The sequence below is a fragment of the Leptonychotes weddellii genome, chromosome 8, assembly GCF_054177405.1.
Source record: "Leptonychotes weddellii isolate Sample4059 chromosome 8, ASM5417740v2, whole genome shotgun sequence".
Taxonomy (NCBI): Eukaryota; Metazoa; Chordata; class Mammalia; order Carnivora; family Phocidae; genus Leptonychotes; species Leptonychotes weddellii.
Window position 1 is genome coordinate 33,014,993 of NC_138376.1, and position 6,104 is coordinate 33,021,096.

A 6,104-nucleotide genomic window follows, 5' to 3' on the forward strand; every position below is an offset into this window, starting at 1 on the left:
CTTGAGGGACACATTCAACCAACCACACTGATTATGACTCAGCACGTTTGCATGTGAGCACACATGAGTGTTTGTGTGAGTGTGTATAGCATGAGGGAGCGCAGTGTGTGTGTGCGTGTGCTTGCCAGGACATGTCTACCTTGGTGTCTCTGGTCGTGCGTCTGTGGCCATGGGCACGTGTACGTGAGCAGGCGTGCATGTGTGCCCCTGCGCGCAGGACTTTGGAGACCCTGCTGGCCTTGCTGAGAAGGGCGGGAAGGCAGCATGGCGGCAGCGGGCCCAGCTCCCTGTGGCTGAGGAGATGCTTGGGGCTAGCTGGGGGTGGGCAAGTGGGGCCTTGCCTCATGACTCCAGAGGGTGAGCTGTGCGAAGCAAGGACAAGGGTATTTGCTGAGTTGGGCACAGACCGGGAGGCTGAGGAGGTGGCTCCAGGCGGCAACGCCTGTTCCCAGGTCCTTTTCCAGGAATGTTCCTAGAAAGCCCCTCCAGCCAAGCTCCCATCCCCTGCGCAGCATCTGCCTGGATGGGGAGGCTCTGGCTGACTCATACCCTCTCAGGGCTGGAAGCCAGCCCTCAGCTCCGGCCGTGCCAGACAGGTAGGGGTGGGGCAGGTAGCCAACCCCTCCCAGGCCCCGCCCCCAGGCCCATCTGGAGTAGCACCCCATCACCCACCATGCCTGGCCTGGGGCCCGACCGGAAAGGGAGAAAGACAGAGGTGAGTAGTGTTCAGGTAAGGCCCAGAATGAGGGCTGTTAATCTCCCAGGGCAGCTCTTTTAGGCAAACCCACCACCCAGAGACAGGACATTGGGAGGGTCTTTTCCATAGTCTTGTTGGCTTAGGGCCCGCTGTGAGCCACTGATCTCATTTAACCCTCACAACCAAGTTTAAATGGTGTTCTCGTCATCCCCATTTTACAGATGTTATTGCGGAGGTCCTAAGGAGTTAAATGGCCTGCCTAAAATTACACACATGTGTTTATGTTTGTTGGCATTTTTTATGCTCTCTGGAAATCCACACCTTACCCACTCCTCCACACTCAGACCACAGCTGCTCTCAGGGCAGCCCACCTGCCCACCACACACACCCCCTCCAGGTGCGGTCTTGCTCCCCCCCTTCCCCAGGAAGACCGCCTGGCCCATGGGGTGGCAGGACAAATTAGGGGGTGGTCTCTCCCTCTCCTCCCACCCTCCTGGACTTCTTGGCAATGTCCTGGTTTTGTTTTTGGTGTGGCCGTGAGTTTATTGCCTGTCTGAGAATGTTGGTGGGTTTGTGCACACACGTCTGGAGGATGGGGCTTCTGGGCACACAGCTGTAGCTCCAGCTGGGTTTGCCCATCGGAGACACACGAGGGCAGAGCTGCGGTGGGATATACATTCACAGGTTGGAGCTGTGAGTGTGCCCGGGCACGCGTGTGTCAGCCCCTGGGGGTGTTCATGAAGAGTCTGCCCCCCCCCCTGCATCTTTGGGTGTCTATAGCAGGACTCCTCATTTCTCTTCCCTTACCACAGAACTGCCACCGTCAGTTCACAGACTCCTGGCCCCCAGGTAAGAGCCTGGTAAAAGCCACCTGTATCTGGGGACAGAGACACCTGAGTCTGAGGCTCCGCCTGCTCTGGCCACTGGTGCCCTTGAGCTGGTATGGCCCCACCCAGGCAGCGGGAGTGTCCTCATCCAATGGGATGGGGTGACACGGAGGAGGAGGCTTCTCCCGCCCCCAGGAAACACAGGGAGCACCCGGCTCCCTCGAAGGGAGGCTCATTACCCCAGCGCTCAGTGGTTTTGAGGGGGGGGTTCATGCCAGGACTTGGCACCTACTACAAAGTGTGGGGGGCACCCCCAGCACTCCCGCCCCATGGCTGGCCGGGGGAGGGGCTGTGACGTTCGGTGGCCTCATGCTGCTGAGAGGAAGTAGCTAATTGCTGACCTGATGACTGGGCAGGCTAAGGAATGGGGTGATGATGCCACCCGCGGAAGGAGGCACCCCAGCACAAGGAGGGGGCCCTGCAGGGACGGGGTGGGCCAGGCCAGGCTCTGCAGCGGCTGAGGTGGTTGTGGCCAAAGGAACAGGGGGTGGGGGGTTGTTGAGGCTGGGACCGTGGGAAAAGACTTCTCCCCAGCTTCCCTCAGCTTTAAGGGAAAAGAGTTGAGAGGCCCCGGGGGATGAAGGGATTTGGGAAGGGGCTACGGGGGGCGGAGGGGGAGGAGAGGGTGGCAGAGGCTTGCATCTACACTCCCCAACCTTCCCATGTTTCCCACCCTGGCCCTTTAGCCCCTCTTTAGCCCCTGGGGCCCCAGGCTGGTGAGGAAGGAGGGAGCAGACAGAGGGCTTTTTTTTACCATAAGATCCCCCGGGGCCCAAGCAGCCTACCTGGCCATACCTACTCTGCTGAAGGCCAGAGCATCCAGAAGTGGTGAGACTTCAGGTGTTCTTGAGGACAGAAAGAGCAGGCGCTTTGGACAGAGAGAACAGAACAGGCGAAGGCTGGGCGGCGGGCTTTAGTGAGGCTAATGGAGGATGGGGGCTTGGCTGTCATGGTTATAGGGAGAGGCAGGGCAGGGCCCTTCTGTACCTAGGGCCACACTGTCCCTTCCTGGCAGAAACTGGGTAACCAGACTCAGAGCTTCTCCCACAATGCCGACCACAGCCTCTGGCCCCAGCAGGCCTTGGCCTCGACTGCCAGAGCAAGGACCAAGTCAGGAGCCACACAGGATGGAGGCCCCACCCCCCAAATCTCCAGGTGCATCCATCCCAGAGAACCTGCCAGCCCTGAGCGCCAAAATCCAGGACGCATCCATCTGCAGGTCAGTGCTCTGGGCCCTTAGCGCCCCCTGTGGGCAGGGAGCTATACTAATGGGGGGAGGGCCCTCCACCTGCCTGAGGGAGGAGACAGACCCGCCCTCCCAATAGCACACAGACCCTGCCTCAGGGTATGCCCAGTGTGATGAAGGGGACTCAGACATCGACCTACTAGCTCCAATCTGAAATTCAGCCCCCATCCTCAGGAAGATCCCACTCCGATGGAGACGTGTTCTACCATCAAAGCTCCATTCTGAAGGGTGAAACAGAGTACCGGGCTTCAAGAAACTTAGTCTGAGGGTAGAGACACACGGCCACATAGAATCTTTCTGGGCCCCCCAATCTGTTGCTGACATGGATTAGACATTTCAGTGACTTTAGTGCTGCTAGAAAAAAATACAAGACGTCCAGTTAAATTTGAATTTCAGATAAACGACGAATAATGTTGTAGTATAAGTATATCCCATACAACATTTGGGGCGTACTTACACTAAAAAAAAAAAAAAAGTATTCATTGTTTATTTGGAATTCAAATTTAACCGGACATCCTGTACTTTTATTTGTCAAAGCTGACAACCCTAGATGCGTCCGATCTAAGGGAGGAAGGAAGGGGGAGGACCCCCAGACACCAAAATGCAGGTAAACATCGCAGCGTGCTCCAGCTCAGGAGAGCAGTGGTGGGGCGGGAGGGGAGTCCTGGGGCGCTGGCTCGCAGCAGTTTAAAATTCCTTCCAGGCCAGATCCCTAATCCCTTGGTGCACAATGGCCGCCTTCTCCCCCACCGCCTGCGCCCACGCCCTCCCCCGCGGGGCCGTGGCAGTGCCACCACGGGCCTCTCTAAGCCCCTTTGAAGCCGTCAGAGCCCCGCGCCGCGGGAGGCCCCGCCGCTATGCCAGCTATGCCAACTATGTCCCTGCCGCCGCCGGCCACCACTGCTCCCCCATTAATGCTGGCTAATCTGGCTAATAAATAAACTCCCCTCCCAGCCTCAGCCCCCCACTGGCTCCTCCCTGCTCCCCCAGAATTGATTTCAGGGCTCGGGTACAACATGCGTCCCCACTCCCTTCTGATAGCTCTCTTTTTTTTTTTTTTCTATCGCCGTCCTAAGACCTGTTGCCCATCGCTGACGGAATTTGGGGACTCTCTGCCTCGCGCATTGCCTCTGCATCTCTTTCAGTCCACCTGCGCGCGGGGAGTGGGCCACATGGCTAGGTGCGGGGACACCACTCGATGCCCGCGGAAGATCCGCTGGACCGAAGAGCGCCCCCTGGAAGCCAGGGGAGGCGGGGGTCACGCCCCCTCCTGGCCACGCCCCAGGCCACGCCCTCCCGTGCGCGCGGCACTGGGGCGCCGGGCGAGCCTCCCCTGGACAGGTGACTCCGCGCCGGGGGAAGGCGATGGCGCCTCCCGCGGCAGGAGTCCTTTCTCCACGGCCTCTGCCGCCCCCTGCGTCCCCACCCGGACCTCGGAGAGTCTGACTCAGAGCCGAGCCCGCATCGCTTCACCTCCCACCACACGCCCGGAGAGCGCGGAGAAATGACAGGATCGCAGGGGCCCGGCTAACGCGCTCTAATTACCCATCGCCGCTCTCCTCCGCGGCGCTTTGCTGCGCTCGGCCAACGCGCCCTAATTAGGAACCCGTCCCCTGTCCCCGGGCCCCAGGAGCGCGCGCGGTGGCTCTGCCCGCCGACGTCTCCGGTCGCCCTCCGAGACTGCCCTGAAACCCCACCTGTGGTGGGGAGAGGGGAGGTGCAGGACTTGGAGACCCGAGCCTCAAGGTGCAGAAGGCCGCCCCGCCCCTCCCTCCCGTGAGCCGACAGCTCTCCAGTTGTCTGTCCGGAAGGGACAAGGGACTCGGAGAGTGGGGAGGAGGCAGGACCCGCTGCACTGACAGGGACACTGAGGCCCGTGGAAAATAACTGTCCAGGGCAGGGCACCGGGGCAAGAGTATCCCCATTTTGCACTCGAGGCACAGAAAAGTGAAGGTTTTCACGGGGAAGGCCACCCAGCCAGAACTCCCAGATCAGCTTATTTCAGGGTGGCTTGTGACCTGCCCCACAGGCTCCTTCCCCTGACAGGGAAATTACCCTCTGGCAAGGAAAGGTGATACCCTCATCACAGACGTGGAGCTGCAGGGGGGGCGGGGAGGCCCACCAGCTGTGGCCTGTGTGTCAGAAGGGAGCTAGTGAGGAGTGGCTAAAGTCTTGCATCCCAGGAAGGGTGGGAGAAGGCCCTGAAGACACAGAAGCCAGGCCTGGTGGCCGGGACTAAGAAGGAGCAACTTGGCTGTCAGCTTCTTTATCCAAACCAGGCTTAAACCTTTCCTCTATCAGGAATTCTTTTCTGATGTCCAGGGGGTTGCAGACTCATGGCCTTGGGCCAAGTTTAATCTTTAGTGAGGTTTTGTTTGGCCTGCAATGAGTATGTGTGTTTTTTTGTGTTGAATATGAGAGCTGACAGACAGTGTGAGCTGACTGCCCTCCCCATTGGCAAAGGCCAGCGTGGTTAGACTAGTCCCCAAAGGCATTTGGGTTTGAGACCCCTGATTGAAACCAGTCCACCTGGCTTTGCCTTTAACTGTTCCTCAGGTGCCGGGATCTTGGTCTGGGCGCCACCCCCATGTGGTCTTTGCATGTTTCTCGGTAAGCCTGCCCAGGCGAGTGACCCTGGGTGCCCCCGTTTAGGCTTCCCAGATGCGGTGGCAGTGGGGCCTGCACATGCCTCTGGAAACCCCTCTGGTACCCCTTTTTTTTCATCTTGAGTTTCAGTCTGTGCCTTGGGTGTGCCTTCCCCAGCAGGGCTGGTAGCAGTTTTTCTGCCACGCAACTAAAGGTTCCTTGAGGGCAGGATGTTGGATCGCTCCCTTTAGCCTAGGATCTTACTGAGGGCTAGGGGACTGGGGTGTGGGGGTAGTATCCTCCATCACAGGAAGCTCCTCCACGGCAGGGCTGTGTCTCCCCCTCAGACTGAGGCTCCCTGAGGGCAGGGCTGTGTCTCCCCCTCCCCATACTGGGACTCTCTGAGGATAGGACTGTGTCCCCTCTGAGACTGGGGCTCCCTGAGGGCAGGGCTGTGTCTCCCCCTCAGACTGGGGCTCCCTGAGGGCAGGGCTGTGTCTCCCCCTCAGACTGGGGTCCCTGAGGTCTGGGCGGTGACTCCCCCTCAGACTGGGGCTCCCCGAGGGCAGGGCTGTCTCCCCCCTCAGACTGGGGCTCCCTGAGGCAGGGCTGTGTCTCCCCCTCAGGCTGGGGCTCCCTGAGGGCAGGGCTGTGTCTCCCCCTCAGGCTGGGGCTCCCTGAGGGCAGG

At 59.8% G+C, this 6,104-nt stretch overlaps 1 long non-coding RNA gene across 1 annotated transcript; it reads left to right on the plus strand.

Moving 5' to 3' along the window:
* Positions 1 to 1,741: 1,741 nt before the first annotated feature.
* On the plus strand, positions 1,742 to 6,031 carry LOC145723001 (uncharacterized). Its single transcript, XR_014147672.1, has 3 exons — positions 1,742 to 2,803; positions 3,368 to 3,437; positions 3,907 to 6,031. It is a non-coding gene; the product is annotated as an uncharacterized LOC145723001 (long non-coding RNA).
* The last annotated feature ends 73 nt before the right edge of the window (positions 6,032 to 6,104 follow it).